Source organism: Pogona vitticeps, chromosome 1 (assembly GCF_051106095.1).
Source record: "Pogona vitticeps strain Pit_001003342236 chromosome 1, PviZW2.1, whole genome shotgun sequence".
NCBI lineage: Eukaryota > Metazoa > Chordata > Lepidosauria > Squamata > Agamidae > Pogona > Pogona vitticeps.
This window is the reverse complement of record NC_135783.1, coordinates 112882893-112900355: the sequence shown is the minus strand read 5'-3', so window position 1 is coordinate 112900355 and position 17463 is coordinate 112882893.

Genomic DNA, 17463 nt, shown 5'->3' with positions numbered 1-17463 from the left:
TTGTATTAGTAAGTATTTTGTATCCTTGTATTTGTTTTAGAAATTTTAAAAAAATTAAATTAAAAACAAAATAAAAGTTTTTCCCATAATTCTCCAGACACCTGATAAATACTTAATATGATTCACTTGGGAGAAAGACCTAAAACAGGAGACTTTGAGTCTGAGCTAGGCCTAGCTCTACTCCAGTGCTAGTTAGGAGCATTCTTTCTGAGCAGGAAGCTTGGGCGGAACTAGGCCTAGCTCTGTCCCAGATCCTTCCAATATAGGCCTTTCTCCTAGCTGCATCTTATTAGGTGTCTGTAAGATGTCTGTAAGGTAGGTAGCATTACTAGAAAGGAGAATTATGGTATTTGTAGCCCCCAAAATCTGATCCTTATTATCTGGTGCACAAGTTTAAAATGATCTTGGACACCCTGGATGCTGCAGCCACCTGGTTTTCCAGGAGTAACACTGAGTACAAGAGTACCTCTGATCTGCAAATTTGGTCCTTCAGAGGGAGTATGCCCCCATTCAGCATATACTGTAATGCCAATCTTGAATTGGCTGTTCTGTTGACCTTCTGATGTGTGGGTACTGAACCTTGGGCCAGAGCCATTGCAATAACCTCCATCTGCCAAGAAACTCTTCTTACAAAATGGTGTGGCATTAAAAAATTTTTGAGACTGCGCCTGGTGCCCTCCAGTGGCTAACATTTTTAATTAAAAATTTGAGGATAGGATCCCCAAAAGCGCCTCAGTGCCCTCAAAACACGGCAAACTTGCATTTCAAGTCCCCAGGACAGTTGTGTGGCCCTCAAAACCGCAGAGGAGAGATCATTTTTCAAAGTAGGCGCTATCACAAAGAAGGCTTGATTCCCTGTCAACACAAATGAATATCTGCAGGCTATTCAAATAACTTCACCTATTATATATATCCCATTACATATGAGAATAGGCATGATTATCAACTCCATGGAAGATAATTAAGAGCCATGGGCCGCACTCAGAAAATCCACTCACAAGAGTTGCATAACAAACTTTAACAGTCTGAAAACTGGTCTTTTTTTAAAAAGCAGAAGTGACTACTCAGCGGAAATATAACTAAACCCCTGGGGCACCTTGCACAAAGTTTTAGCATGCATCCAGACTGGCAATCAGTTTAGTTCAGTCCAATGTTGTCCCTCAGTGCCCCCTTATTATTAATCTTCATGCATCATACCCTGCCCATCTCTCTGAACATGTCTTTCTCCTGAAGCTGCAAGCTCAGTTTTACTTAAGAAGTATCAGGAAGTATGAAAGTGATGGAAGTCAAGAATTTAAAATAGAAAAGGAAGAAAAACAGTTTTAAAATGCTGGATCTCTTCTCCGTCAAAAGAGGAAAGATCTCGCTGAGATCCTTCTTATTCCTGGTATGCAGACAGAAACTCAAAGACTAGAGTTTCGGACATTCCAGAAGTGGGGGTGGGGTGGGGGTGAGAGATGGGAAGCAAAGAACAAGTGCTTCCTCTTTGTTCTCTTCCAGATCTCATCCAGAAGGAGAAGATGCTGCTGATACATCTCTGCTGGCAGGTAGGTGTATCAGCACCACACTTTTTCCAAAAGCTCCAGGAAGTAGAGAAAGGACAGATCATGTAGGGCTTATTTCCACTTCTCTAGAATGTCCAAGAGGTCTTTGAACATTGACTATCAGATCAGTGGAGGAAAAAGACTAACAGACGGACCGATTCAAATTAGTATAAGAACTGGGCATGCTCATTAAACTATCAGAACTTTGAAAGTGCTCGCAATAGATCATTAATTAGTTTTCTCTTTCTAAGTTCAGGTGTTATTTAAAGGCAGAAACCAGCATTACAGACAGGCTATAGTAAGTGCTGAAAATACAGGGACATTAGAGAGAAGGGACCAAGGTAGTTTTCTGTGTTTGCAAAATCAGACTTCAAAGGAATCCCATGCTTAAGACTTTGTTAGATTACTAATCACTATTACCAAAATACAGTAATTACTAACAAATTGTTAAATTACCAAACTATTGCAAGCAGTAAATTATAAAACAAAGCAAGCTAATCTGCACACTCTGGATTTGAGAGAAGCTATTGCAGAAACACTCAGCTCAGTCACTGTCATTAGTGATGGATTTTCCTCTTCCAGTCCTAGGTTATCTATAACATCTCTCTTTTTTTGCCCTATAATAAAAAGAGCTCAATCAGCTCTTTGGTTTACTCCATTGGTATTTTTTTTTCTTTTCAGAGTTCTGAATGTACCGAATATTTTAGGAAGAGCTGCAGTGATTTCTGTATGCCCTGCCCCTGCTCATTTTTGTGGACCAGGTCCTCTAGGATGGGTTTTGGGATGGGAACACAGTGAAAAAGAAAGAGGCAAAGATGATGGAACAAGGAATTGTGTGCTGGGACAAAAGGAGGGGTGCACTGCAAGCACCCGACATAATGCATTCCCCCCCTCCCAAGATAATCATGTATATTGCTGCATTTAACTTCACAATATGGTACGGTCAGTGTATCACATTTGAGGGGCCCAGTTCCCCAGTAAGCTGGCTGGATAGCTCAGTGGCTTAAGTATCTGGCTGCAGTGTCAGAGGTTGGGCGTTCAGTTCCACACTGTGCCTCCAGGGAAAAGAGTCAGCCTATGTAGCCTTGGGCAAGCTGCACAGTCTCAGGGCACACTCAGAAGAAAAGAATGATAAACCATTTCTGACTATTCTAAGTCTGATTTCAGAAAAGTGCGGAAAAACCGTTTTGGTCACCTCTTTGCAGAATTATCAGTTTTTTGAACTCTAATTACAAGCTACCTCTAATGTCTGTTTCTTGTCTGTTGGCTTTTCGATAAGTAACCCACAGTGTATTGCTGAAAATGGTGAGAACGCATAAATATTACTCTGTTGACTACTTCTCAGCATTCCTCATTCAATATAGCCAGTTAGTTAGAACATCCAAAAGGCAGAACTTCAAAAACTTCAAAAAGGCAGAGCAACTTTATTTGTCCTAAGACTGTTGGAATTACTGGGCCAGCATGGCCTGCAAGAAATTCTGGGAATTTTAATCCAGCAAAGTAACCCTTCTAACATGCCAATAGATGGGTAGAGTTGCTTCTTCAGTTCTTGCATTTGGAACTTCACAGAGTTACTTTCTTGAGTCAAGGTTTATTTTGCCTGATGTGACTGCAATGCTTGATTTTCACTGCAAACTTTGCGAAGACCTTTGAATATAAATCTGTCTCATTTCATTCACAAAGCAACTCCGCCGAGCAGTCCCAGTTGCCCAAGTCAAAGTCACGTCCTTGCGTAGCTCGCTTAATTGCTTGTGTCTCAGCCGTCTTGAGGGGGTTGGGGATCTTTGTACCCTTAGATTTCCAGCCCACGTCTCCAGCAAACCTTCATGCGGCAGGAGTGCGTGCGGTCCATGGGCATTCATGCAAAAAGACAGCCAGGTCATCAAAAGAAACTCTCTCCTCAATGCAAAGTGACATGTTGTGGTAGTTTGTGTGCAGTGTTTGCCTCGCTTTGTTGGCCTGTGTCACCACCAATGATCAGCTCCCAGGAAACTAACTGGATCACCAGAACTTGTCATTCATCATATTTTAATTACTCTCCAAATGTACACAGAGGAATCTTGAAGATAATTAATTTCAGCTACTGTACATAAGACCCATTGTGTCGGTGGCTGTCTCTGACAGACTTGCTGATCTGAATTCGCCAGATCTGTAGGTAGTTCATGGTTTCTGGTTGTGCACAGCTTCGAGTGACCCACACGAAGGATAATTATACACAATGAGCTTCTTGCAGGTCACTGTGTCTCCAACAGTTCAAAAGAGCCATCGATCCATGGCATGAAAGACTCTGTCCATGGCTACTGATGAAAGATTTATTATACAGAAATAGGCCAGCTGCTTCCTTTGCCCAAATTGGCCATATCATCCTTCTTTCTGTACCTCTTGGACAGCTCCCAGATATTTTCCTCGTGCATTTTTTGGATTTTGACCTAACTTTTGAAACAAGGACTGTGCACTGGCAGATTCTCTGAAGTTATACGTGGACAAAAATGCTCAATATTTGTTCAAGGTATACAAACTGTCTTCTCTAGAGAGCAGAAGAATATGTGTGCACTAGAGTCACAGCTAGGTGGGACAACCCAGGGCTTTGACGCACGGTGCCAATATTGAGAGGGCACCAGAAATTGCTGCTGGAACGGCATGAACCTGATTACCTCAAGTGTACGCTCACTACTGAAACAATGACCACCAGTACGCTCACTACTAGAACAATGGATGAAATCCTGTTGCACAGCTCCGTGGGGCCAATGTCATCAGCAGTGGCAAATTGCTACTGACTATAGGCTTCCTTTGGGAACTTTGGGGCACTGGCCACTTTGTTGGGTTTTCTACAAGCTGTGTATACCCATAATTGCCTTTGATCAGCTGTGACTTGCCTTTATTATTCGCCCCTGATTATAACATCATCTGGATTTTCAGAAGGCGTTTGACGTGGCCCCTCACCAAAGGCTGTTGAGAAAACTCCACAGTCAAGGGATGAGAGGGCAGGTCCTCTTATAGATTGAGAATTGGTTGAGAACCAGGAAACAAAGAGTAGATGTCAATGGGCAATTTTCACAATGAAGAGAGGTAAAAAGTGGTGTGCCCTAGGGACCTGTCCTGGGACTGGTGCTTTTCAACCTCTTTATAAATGACCTGGAGACAGGGATAAGCAGTGAGGTGGCCAAGTTTGCAGATGACACAAAACTTTTCCGGGTGGTGAAGACCAGAAGGAATTGTGAAGAGCTCCAGAAGGGTCTCTACAAACTGCGAGAATGGGCGGCAAAGTGGCAAATGTGTTTCAATATAAGAAAATATAAAGTAATGCACATTGGGGCAAAAAATCAAAACTTTATTTATCAGCTGATGGGTTCTGAGCTGTCTGTGATGGATCAGGAAAGAGATCTTGGTGTGCTGGTGGACAGCTCAATGAAAGCATCAACCCAGTGTGTGGTGGCAATGAAGAAGACCAGTTCCATGCTAGGTATCATCAAAAGGGGGGTGAAAATAAAACAGCCAACATTAAAATGCCATTGTACAAAACACTGGTAAGGCCGCACCTGGAGGTTCGCATATAGTACTGGTCGCCGCACCTCAAAAAAGACATAGTAGAATTGGAAAAGATGCAGAAGAGAGCGACTAAAACGATTACTGGGCTGGGGCACCTCCCTTATGAGGAAAGGCTACAGCATTTGGGGCTTTTTAGTCTAGAGAAAAGGCACCTGAGGGGAGACATGATTGAGACATATAAAATTATGCAGGGGATGGATAAAGTGGATAGAGGGAAGCTCTTTTCCTTCTCACGCGATACCAGAACCAGGGGACATCCACTCAAATTGTGTGTTGGGAGAGTGAGAGCAGACAAAAGAAAATATTTCTTTACCCAGCGCATTGTTTGTCTGTGGAACTCCATGCCACAGGATGTGGTGATGGCATCTGGCCTAGATGCCTTTAAAAGATTTATGGAGGAAAAGTCCTGACTTGGATCAAAATGTAATCTTGTAACTTAATGCATAACAAGTATGAATATCCAGCTCCCACCCTGCCTCCAAAAACCTGCCTAGAAACCACACAATGGCTGGGAATTAGTTGAGAGGAACAGTACCTTTAAAGCTTCTGCAGACACATTTTAAAAATGGGGAAATCGGGTGCCCTTTGACAACACTTTTCGTAGCTCATTCAGAGACAAAGGAATCTTATTCATCAGGGTTATGCTGTCCTTCAGACAAATGCTTTTAAAGAGCTCCCTTGTTGTCAGCATTATATTACAATGAGTATGAACATGGAAGCATTGAGTGAGCGCCAGAAAGCTAATGGCCATGGTAGTGTTCAAATGCCAATAGTTATAGACTCTTTCCCTTTAAATGCAAGTGGTTTGGTAGAAAGCACAGAAACAGGCAAACAACCTAGCTGCCATTTGAGAGCCTTCTGACTGCAGCACAATTGAACCGCTCTCCTGAGATTTCTTTCATGTCCGTGAGAACATCAGTGTTCTGTACATTTCAGTTGTGGATTAAAACGTATTGGGAACCAACCTTACAATCCAGTCAGATGGACAGCATCAGCAATACATTTAATACAGTTTTACACTGTGAAAACTACTAGGACTGTTACTACTGTTATTACCAACACCAATAACTCCCCATTCTTATCTGTGACAGTCAATTGAACCAGATGCTGAAAAACACAGAATGTAGTGAATGCTATTAATCACAGGCTGTATATTGTCCCTCGGTTTATTTAACTTATATGCAGAATACATCATGCAGGAGGCTGGACTGGAGGAATCCCAAGCCGGAATTAAGATTGCCGGAAGAAATATCAACAACCTCTGATATGCAGATGATACCACTCTGATGGCAGAAAGTGAAGAGGAATTAAGGAACCTTGTAATGAGGGTGAAAGAGGAGAGTGCAAAAAACGGTCTGAAGCTCAACATCAAAAAAACTAAGATCATGGCCACTGGTCCCATCACCTCATGGCAAATAGAAGGGGAAGATATGGAGGCAGTGACAGATTTTACTTTCTTGGGCTCCATGATCACAGCAGATGGAGATAGCAGCCACAAAATTAAAAGACGCCTGCTTCTTGGGAGGAAAGCGCTGACAAACCTTGACAGCATCCTAAAAAGCAGAGACATCACCTTGCCAACAAAAGTCCGAATAGTCAAAGCTATGGTTTTCCCTGTAGTGATGTACAGAAGTGAGAGCTGGACCATAAAGAAAGCTGACCACCGAAGAATTGATGCCTTTGAATTGTGGTGCTGGAGGAGGCTCTTGAGAGTCCCCTGGACTGCAAGGAGAACAAACCTATCAATTCTTAAGGAAATCAATCCTGAGTCCTCACTGGAAGGACAGATCTTGAAGCTGAGGCTCCAGTACTTTGGCCATCTCATGAGAAGAGAAGACTCCTTGGAAAAGACCTTGATGTTAGGAAAGTGTGACGGCAAGAGGAGAAGGGGATGACAGAGGATGAGGTGGTTGGACAATGTCATCAAAGCAACCAACATGAATTTGACCAAACTCCAGGAGGCAGTGGAAGATAGAAGGGCCTGGCGTGCTCTGGTCCATGGGGTCAGGAAGAGTCGGATACGACTAAACGACGATGATTTTAATCACAAATGCTATACATAGCATGATTTCTGTCTCCATCTACTGGCCAGTTCCAGTAACTTCATCTTTAGAAATATATATTTCTAGAATTTTTCTTTTAATATTTTCAGATCATGGATAAGTGAATCTGCCGATACTGATCCCACAAATATGAGACCCTATTGTACTTTCAGTTTCTTTATGTATCAGTGACTAAACATGACTGATTTTATACCTGACCACGACATATGTGAGTGCAATCCCACAGTTGTTGATGTTTCGTAATGTGAGATGATGTACAGGGGTTGTGGTCTCAGACTGTTGCTTTGAGTGAATGCAAGAATAAGCCCTGCTCATATTTCAGCAGCAAAGTGACTGATCCTTTCTTCATGGGGAGAAACAGTCTTGTGAATGTAACCCCGGGTCGGTTCTGTCTTCTCCAAAGGGGCTCTTCCGAGCTGAGAGCTACCATTCTTCCACTCACCTTTGGCTGGACTGCCTTCTTTCATGGGCCTGTGTTAAGAGTAGGGGCTACAAACAGTGGTCTGGATCACTGCCATTTGCAAATCTCCTCCCTCTTGTTCCCTTGTAGGGAAGCCCCTCTGCCACACATTCCCTGGGAAGTAATGGCCCAGAAAGTTTGTGGCAGCTGCCCTTTGCATCCCCACTTTCTTTCCATGACCTTTTTGTTCTCAGCAGTGCCCTTGGGCCTTATGGCTAGATCTGAACAACACAGATAGAGAACATTGCTGCAGCAACATCAAGAGTCAGCAACAGGGTCAAATGTTGATTTTGAATCAAGCTCCCTGGTTATTATGACCCCCCTCACCTTAGCAAGTGTTCTAGCCTTGTTTGTAAAACCCACCGGGGAATTTCTGTTTCTACTTTATGATTCCCAGCCCCAGGCCAAACAGCAATTGTACATATACTCTGCCCTTTACCCTTTCTGGGCATGTCTGCTATGTACTTGGTATCTCCCAACTTCGACCTCCATCTGTACTTTCCCTTACAGGGACTACTGGTTCCTGTAAGGAATGAAGTCATACAAAACTCCTCTCCTTCTCAACATCTCTGAACATCCACAAGATGCCCTGTGTTTTCCTGCCTCCTTTGCTTGGAGACCACCACCACCCCTTCTTGATTTTAATTCCTCACATCAAGGCTTTGTGGGAAACTTACTGCTGCTGTCACTAGGGGTCTAACGTCACTATGGCCGCTTGCCCGCAGACAGTGCCACAGCTGCCAGGATAGAGAGGCTAGTTCCCATAAAGCCCTCTCGTATCGTCATGATCATCCATGATAACCGGCTGACATCCACAAACAAAGAGACACTGAAACATTTCTTTGTTTCAGTTAAGAATAAATGAAATTCTCTTGTTTGGTCTTTTTCCCTAAAGTACTTTCTGAAATTATGCCCCACCCCACCCCCAACCAAGGAACTCCCACTTGTTTAGTCTATTTGCATTCACCTCAGCCTGAAAATGAAAGGCATTTTCCTTGGGAGGCAGAGAAAGAGTGATGTCCAATGGACTGTGTCCCCCCCTCCCAGTCACTGCTCTTGAAACAGTATGAATTTCTTATCTGTTTCTTCCAGACTAGGAGCTGAGCTTATCTGTTCCCCATTATTGCCATATATTTTTGTTGTTTTTTAAAAATAGCAGGACTCCCCAAGGAAGAGTATATACTGGAGAAATTTCCCAGAAGCTCAGCCCCGTGTGGTGCTCTCTGTGCAGGGCTGCCCTTGAAATTATTTTGGAAATTTCGGGAGGTCCAAAATGTGGCAGCCAAACTGATTACAGGTACTAGCATATATGAAGACATATCCCCAGTCATGGCAGGCCTTCATTTGCTCTCTGTTCATTTCTGTGCCCAATTTAAGGTGCTGGTCATAACCTATAAAGCCCTTCATGGTTTAGGGCCTCGATATCTGGCAGTATGTCTCTCCCACAAAATAGTGATCTGTCCCACACAGTCCTCACAGTCCTTGATGTTAAGAACATCGTGTAACATGGAAGGAGGCCAAAACAAGCCAACACCAGAAACCAGGCTTCATGACCCCTTCCCTCTGGAACAAGATTCTTACAGATGTTCGTCCAAGTCATGAATAAAATCATTAATAAATGGCAGCTTTATATAATTCTGTTTTTATTAATTTCATAAAAGCTGAGACGAAAAGTCCCATGGAGAAAACAGAATTGAAATCCTATTTCTCTCATCCTGGTTGCATATATTTCCATCCCTCAGTTTTCTTTGTACAGACAGTTTTTTAAACAGAGGGGCATCCAAACACTCAGTATTTTATAATATAAAAAGGTACACTCCAAGGACAAATATATATCTTACCCAATAATCTGCTGGTCTAGAAAGGCTTTAAGCCATCTAGGAAATTCTGCTCTTGAGGATTGTTAGATTTAATGATGGATGAAATTTCTCTTAATTCTTGGATGCTGTATTCCTGGTATTTATGGAGTGTATCACCTCTCCTGAACTTTCTTTCAGCATGAATGCATAGCAACAACATAGAGCTGCAATGGTTAAATATCCTTGTTCTTGGTACTTATTACTAAGCAACATAGTTCTAATATGTAGGTCATATCGTAAATCCCACAGCAGTAGTAAGAAGTATTACATTTGTACTATTCCATTAAAATGATTTCAGTTCTCCAGATGTCCTGAGATAATCACATAATGCTGTGTTTTGGTGCCTTGTAGATTTCTGCACCGTTTTGGGAACTGTCTCCTCCTTCAGTTTTCAGAACAAGTTTCAGGTTGGAGTGTAATTTCAATTAAAAAAAAAAACAAAACCCAATATTGCCCTACTTGATATGGAAAGGAGGCAAAGCACGGCAGCAAGCAACTTTTAAATGTGTCTGAATGTGACTGTGGTTCATTATGAAGCAGGACTGGAATGTTTCTGGTTTCATTTTTGCTAGCAAATACATTTGCCAGCTGCTTTGGGACTCTGAATATAAACTAGTTGATGCTATGGAAGGAACTTTGAAAATGATAGACTAGGTGCCATTTTATGATAACTAACTCTCTCTCGCACACACTCTCCCTCCCTCCCTCCTTTCCTCCTGAAGAGAATATGGAAACCCATATCTTTATTTCATACAGGTAATGAATTCAGCAGTAACCATCAACTTAAATTATTTATTTTATTGGATCTGTTTTAAAAATCAGATAAATATAATGCTTCAGAAAGACAAGTGTCCCTACATAGTCATTAACAGCCACCTCAATTGATTTCAAAATTCAAATGATCTGGGAACAGCTAAATGTTATTGATAAACGAAGAGCGTGACACCAAGGATGACAATGCTATGCAAGGGCTTGTTTCTCATCACAGAAAAGCTTTTGGGGAAAGAGTCGATCTTACAGTACTTACTCTTTTGCTTGTTCCCAAATTGGCACCATTCCTCTTTTAATGGAAGAAATACTGTATAGCAAAACTGCCAACCTTGTACTACGATAGAGGGAAACAACGTGGGAGCTGTGAGTTAGATCCAGTTCCCCAAAGCTAGCTTATTTGTGTTCTAGGCAGAGTTAACAAATTATAGGCCTGTACACTAATTAGCACCTATAGCAAAAGGGGAAAGTGCTGAGAGAGCCCATACTTAGCAGGAACCATTTACATCCTTCTTTTTGATTGCACACAGTTTGCCACAGCTATCCCTGTAACTCCCAACTGCAGAGTCCTTATTCTAGGTGGCACTGGCCACTTACATGACCAGACAATAAATGTGCTACCCTCACAAGCAGATACAGGACATGAGTGAGAAGCTACGATGGTCTCTAGTAAACTAGGATCACATTGTATTAACAGAGCAACCCCTTGCTGCTGTGCTTCACAGAGGAAGGTTTGCTGGAAGACCTCTAGGCATTGGCTAGTCCAAGGATTCCCCAAATCTCATATGGTCTGAGAAGTGGACACCAACATTTCGAGGATCTCACTGAATCCTGCAATCTAGTATAAAAATAGAACTGAAAAATAAGAAAACATTTACTATATTCATAGGAAGCCATTCTTATGGATTCTGTTTTCAGGGAGGCAAAGCAAATGTCCACAAAAACAAAGGGAGGGAGAAGTGGTGCTTGGGGGACAGATGGGTCCTTGTCACAGGCATTGAGTCTGACACCTGGGTGGAATACAAAGGATGGGAAAGATCACGGGCATCCCCTTAGAAGCAAAATGTGCACTCAGAAAGGCCTGGCAGCTGACAGCTTGACACACCCAGAACATTAATGGTTTCTGAGGCTATGTTGCACATGAGGAAATTTACATTTCTTCCTGCATATTTCTCCAGGCTCTGATCCTTGGTCCAGCAGATAGAAGGTGACACTTAATTACACAGGAATAGGCAGACAAGTAGGCATCATGGCATATAATTCCCAGAGGGACCATCATGGTTGAGTTGCTGGGTAACTTAACTTTGATTCAGGTTGCAAAAGGTTGTGAAAGAAACTTGTAGCCTGCTATAACTATAGCCAGTAACACATAGTCTGAGGGGAGGGAGACCTCTTCCCACCACTTCAGCGCAAGGCCCCCCCCCAAAGTAGCTCAGAGTATAGACCACCCAATGGCCACTCAACAGTACATCTGCTTCAGCCCCTATGGAGCCTTTAGAGTAAGCCAGCTATGACTGTTATGTGCCACCAAGCCACCGATTTGTAATGCTTTCTACATGTTCCACCCTTGAAGCTGGCACAGAAATTGCAGCATGCGGTGGCCAGACTGGTGTCTGGTGTGAGCAAGTTTGATCACATCTCACCGGACATCATGTCTGGCAGTTGCGCTGGCTCGCTGTTGTTTTCTGCACCAGATTCAAGTTGCTAGTACTAGTATATAAAGCCCTTAATGGTTTGGGGCCTCAGTATGTGTTGGAGTGCCTCTTCCTCACAACATCAGCTCATGTCACTTGCTCTTCACCAACCTTGCTTCACTGGGTTGCTATGTTGAGAGAGGCTCACCAGGAATCATGCCCACTCAGCCGTGGCTCCCACTGTGTGGAATGGCTCCAGGTGAAAGTTCATCAGGGCTAGCCCTTCCCATCATCACTTGGGGCTTATTTAGGTATTGTATTTATGTTTGCTGATGTTTTGGGTTATTGTTTTTATGAGTGAACCACTTAGAGTAGTATTCCATACTACTATATTAATAAACAAAAACATTTGATGGTCCTCTTTTCCTGTTCCCTTCAACCTTTCCTAGCTTTATTGTCTATTCTAGAAAATCCTGTCTTCTCATGATGTATCCAAAATAGGACAGCCTCATTTTCACCATATTTACCTCTGGAGATAGTTTAGGCTCGATTTCCTCTAGGACCCACTGGTTCATCTGTCAGGCCAGGGTATCCACAAATCTCTCCTCCAGCACCATATTTCAAATTAATCCAGTATTTTCCTGTCAGCTTTCTTTACTATCCAGTTTTCACACCCATACATGGTGATCAGAAATACAAGAATATGAAAGATTTTGGTCTTGGTCATCAGTGACACATCCTTACACTTGATCATCTTTTCTAATTCTTTCATTGCTGCCCTTAATCTTTTTTGGGGGGAGGGGCTGCATTCACCACTTTGACCGATGACTAAACCAAATTACTACTCTTCTCCAAAATACAGGTGCGAAAGCCCATCTGACACAAAATTGTCATGGCCTCTAGGGTGTTTAACTTGAAAGATGGTGATTGGAAGTCTTCATTTTCTGCAGTCATTGAAGAGCGGGGGGGGGAGGGGAACCATTCTTCCCCACAAGTAAGGGTTCAACTTTGTGACCTCCACACTACTCCAAGACATTTCTTTTCCCACCATTGAGTAATTCCTTCCTCTGAGCAGCAACTTTCTGCTGAAAAATAAAATGGGATGCAGAGTTCCACCAGAACTTTCTTGCAGAAGAACAGGAACTAGACCAAACTAACTCCCATCCATTTGCAACATGAATGACTTCTCAAAATCTGGTGCCGGTAAAATGGGTGTTTTAATCAACTTAGTTTTTAAGGTTTATAAAGCAACTTGACAAATTTCAGCCTATTTGACCTTAACGGGCACCCTCTTTTTGCACAGCTTGGTATGGGATGTATCAATGGTACTAAACTTTTGGATGAACTTTCTTTAGTACCCAACAAGGCCAAGAAATGACATCTCCTGTTTTGTTTTGTTTTATTCTGGGGAACTGGCGATTCTTCAACACTCGTAATTTAGCCAGTAGTGGTTGGATCTTGTCTTGCTCCACTACATGGCAACATTAAAGTTGTGTACTTCTTTGGTACATGTGATTTTTGTCATGTAAACAAGTATACCATGGTGATGAAACTTGCCATCCAGAGATGCACAAAACGGCTAACAATACAAAGAGAAGGTGAAACAACACAAATAAAACAGCTGAAATAGCTACAACAAACAGTGCAACAGTCACAGGAGTTGTCAGGTAGGTGTGTTAGGAGATTCATCAAAGAACTGCTGTTCTGTCCTTTGGGCCTAACACCAAATGCATTTATTGGTATTAAATCACAGCAGTCCTTTGAGGACTCTGTATTTGGCAAAGGAGATACAATTTTTTTATATTCACCCACAGTAATTCCACCTTTCCACCTTTTGACCCTGTGCTGGGGCTTCATTTAGTAGGGTTTTGGAAGGGGTGGTGGTGTTGCATATTAAAATATGTATAGCTTGCTTTTTCGCCTTATCAAAAAGTCACTCAAGGCAATCAACACATCTGTTCAAACATAATAAAATATAGCATGGATAATTTAAGAGAGTGAACAAGTAGTTGAACAAAAGCAAATTAACACAATAGATGGTAGCAGCTTTAAAAAATATTCAGCAGCAGGTCTACATCGTAGGGTTCCACCATGGTTTTTTCCTGACCAAGGCAAAAAAATGGTATTCACAATTAGTATTTCCTGCTCAGCCATACCCTTGTCTCCAGGAAATCCCTCCCTCCATTACTGGACTTTTCCAAACAAGGACTGAAATAGGGGTTGCCGAGCTGAGAGGACCCTAATCACCTTCCGACAGCACAGTACAATCTTCTCCTTCCCCTCTACAGTGGTGCCTAGCTAGACAATGATAATCCATTCCACTGAAATCGCTGTTTAGCAAAATCATCATATAGCAAAAAGCATTTCCCCATTGGAATGCATTGAAACCTGTTTAATGTGTTCCAATGGGGAAGAATCGTCATTGTCTAGCGAAGATCGGCCATAGGAAAGCCGCTTTGCGAACCGCCAATCAGCTGTTTAAATAGCTGTCTTGCGAAGCTTAGGTACCGAAAACACCCGTTTTGCGAGCACGGAGGGAGCTGTCAAAATCGTTGTCTAGCGAAAATCGGTTAGCGAAGCAGGGACCAAACATTGTCCAGCGAAATTCCCTCATAGGAATCACTGTTTTGCGAATCGCTATAGCGATCACAAAAAGTCAATGTCTAGTGAAAAAACTGTCATGCGGGGTAACTGTCTAGCGAGGCACCAATGTATTCCTTCAGGAAGGACTGGCAGTGAGAAGCAACTCTAGCTTGAGTGTTGGTACTGGAAGGGGTTCCAGCTTGCCTCCAGGAAAAAGCTGTCAACCCCAGAGCCTAGCTGCCATTCATCTCTCAGAAGATCACATGGGAAAGAGGGTGTTGATACTTTGACCCTGTGTGGCCAAGACTCTCTGGCTGATTCATTAGACTTTACTTGGTGTAACTCAACTTACACCAAAGCAATGTTGTTCCTTATAGCAAGTTACTTTTGTCATAAGGGGGACCTAATAACATTGCATTTCAAAAGTAACGTGTTGAATAGAAGTTAGTTTAAGAGTGCAATAAGTAACATTTTCTAGACAAAAGTTAATTTTCATGGGCACTTGGCATTTTTAGAGACATTTTGATGGGAATTGTTCAGGTTTTCTGTCATTCTCTAATCAGTCCTAAGGTGTTTTTCTAACATAATCAAATATAACGAATAATGCAATGAGCCAGACATGTTTTTCAACATTTCTACAAATGACAGCTATTTTATTTGTTTAAAACTTATAATTAATGATAGAAGCAAATTGCTTTTTGAAATTCAATTTCCAAAACTCAGGGTGGGATCTGAATGGTATGGTATCTGAATCTCATCTCCAGCAGAAGATGATCCATAGTTCTGATGGAGAAAGTGTTCAGAGGGGGAAAGCATTACGGAGAAGGAGAGATCGTTGGAGAGAAAAGTATTGGGTAGAGAAAGGATTAAGCACCTCCTGGTCCCATTTGCATAATTCATTAAACAGATGTTAGTCTGCTGCATTGCAAGAAATCTGCCATTGTATGAACAATGAACAATTAAAAAAACACTTTTGCTCTGCATCTAATAGGTATTTGTGGGATCAGGCCACATGTCTAAATGCTGAAGGAAATACATATTGAGTGAAATGTGTTTTTCTAAAGTCCCTATCGGGTAGATTTCCCCAGTGGTTTGCCTCTTCGGTATTTTTGGAGCAGCCTTGACAAATATTCTCAACCACAGTTACAAGCTTGGTGTCATTCAGAAATGGAAATCCTTTCAACTCACTGGGCACTCTTGTTGTTCTTCTACTTGTTGTTGTTCTAATGCAGTCCCCAAATTCCCCAGGATCCCAGAAGTGAAGTCTTTGGAAATGGTGAGATAAGAATTGGCTGACCTTGAATGGCTTTGTATTGTCCTTAAAAGCAGTTTCCCCCAATAACAGTGTGTAAAGGTAAAACAAGCCAGGAACTTTTGCGGTGGATTATGTTCCATGTTTATTTGATCATTTCACTATTTTTTCATATATATCCCACTTTTCCAACAAGTATTCATGGTAGCTGAAAATGTTCTCCCCCAGACCACAGTCTCTGCATTTCATCATCACAGCATCCTTGTGAGGTGGGCTAAATTTGCTAGTGATCTTCCTGGAAATTTGCATCTGAATGTCTCTAGTGCTAGTTAGCACTCTCTAAGCACTGTGATACATATCAAGGATTTTTTTCCCACAGGTTCAGACACATGTGGGTGACTTGGTACATTATCTGTACCTCACACCTCGTGTCCCCAGATTCATTTCTCCCCACACATGCTGACTGCACAGATCCAAATGAAAGCACAAATTTTGACTTGGCTCAAGATTAGCTACACACACATCTTTGACAAGATGCATTAGCAAATCCTGCCAAATAATTTATGGATAAAAATTTAGCTTTTCCTTTAAATTCTGGGAAGTGTCTTTTGTGAGGGCTGGCAATGTCTCTCTGGAGGAATAATATATGACAGAGGGCTTGCTGTTCAAACTGTTTATGCTGTAGGCTTTTTCACATAGGAAACAATTTAATTGTAAATAAATATAAATATAAAGTAAATATTACAAAATATCAGAAGCCTCCAGTGTCTTCTTTTGAAAGAAAAGCATGCCTGTGTATGTGTTGTCCCCTTGAAACGTCTTATTCTTTTCTCTATTTTTTAACATTTATTTTCAACACAGACATTCCTAGTTAGTTAATGGAATGTCATATTTGGTTCCAATTGCGAAAGTTATGCCCTTGAAATTTCTCAGCATTCAAGGGAGTGATGTGGGCACACAGGTCATTGTGGAGTTACAAAACATCACCAATCAGATTTGCAAAGACCTCTTCATGTTGATATTACACCAGGGCATCCCCTCAAGGTGATACCCTTCCTATATGTTTCACTGTAGCTCCCATCATTCCCAGCCATGATCCTGAAGGGACCAAGCTGGTGAAGCCTATATTACAGGATATTGTGCTTGTCTTTACCAAGCCAGGCCAGTGACTATATGTACAATTGCAGGAGCTTTTCTTCTATTTGCTTTTTTTTTTTTTTTTTTTTTTTTTTTGGTGGTCGTGACTACATAGTGGGAAAAATGTGAACCTATATATTGTGAATTTGCATCTGGGAACCAGGTTTCCGCAGGGGAATTTGCTTTAGCTGACTAGATAGCAGTCAGCAGAGAGAGGGGAGGAAATTAGAAATCAGTCCTCATTTGCAGATTGTTAATCCAACTTCTCTTTGGCCATCTCATGAGAAGAGAAGACCCCCTGGAAAAGACCCTGATGCTGGGAAAGTGTGAAGGCAAGAGGGGAAGGGGACAACAGAGGATGAGATGGTAGGACAGTGTCACTGAAGCGACCATCATGAATTTGACCAAACTTCAGGAGGCAGCAGAAGACAGGAGGGTCTGGTGTGCTCTGGTCCATGGGGTCACAAAGAGTCGGACACAAGGACTAAACAACAAAAACAAAGCCAACTTCTGCTGCACTCATCCAGATGAGTGTTTGGAAAGTGGGTGGCAGGGAGTTTCCAGTGTGAGAATATCATCTGACTTTCTCTATGTTCAATATTAAACAAGCTCAG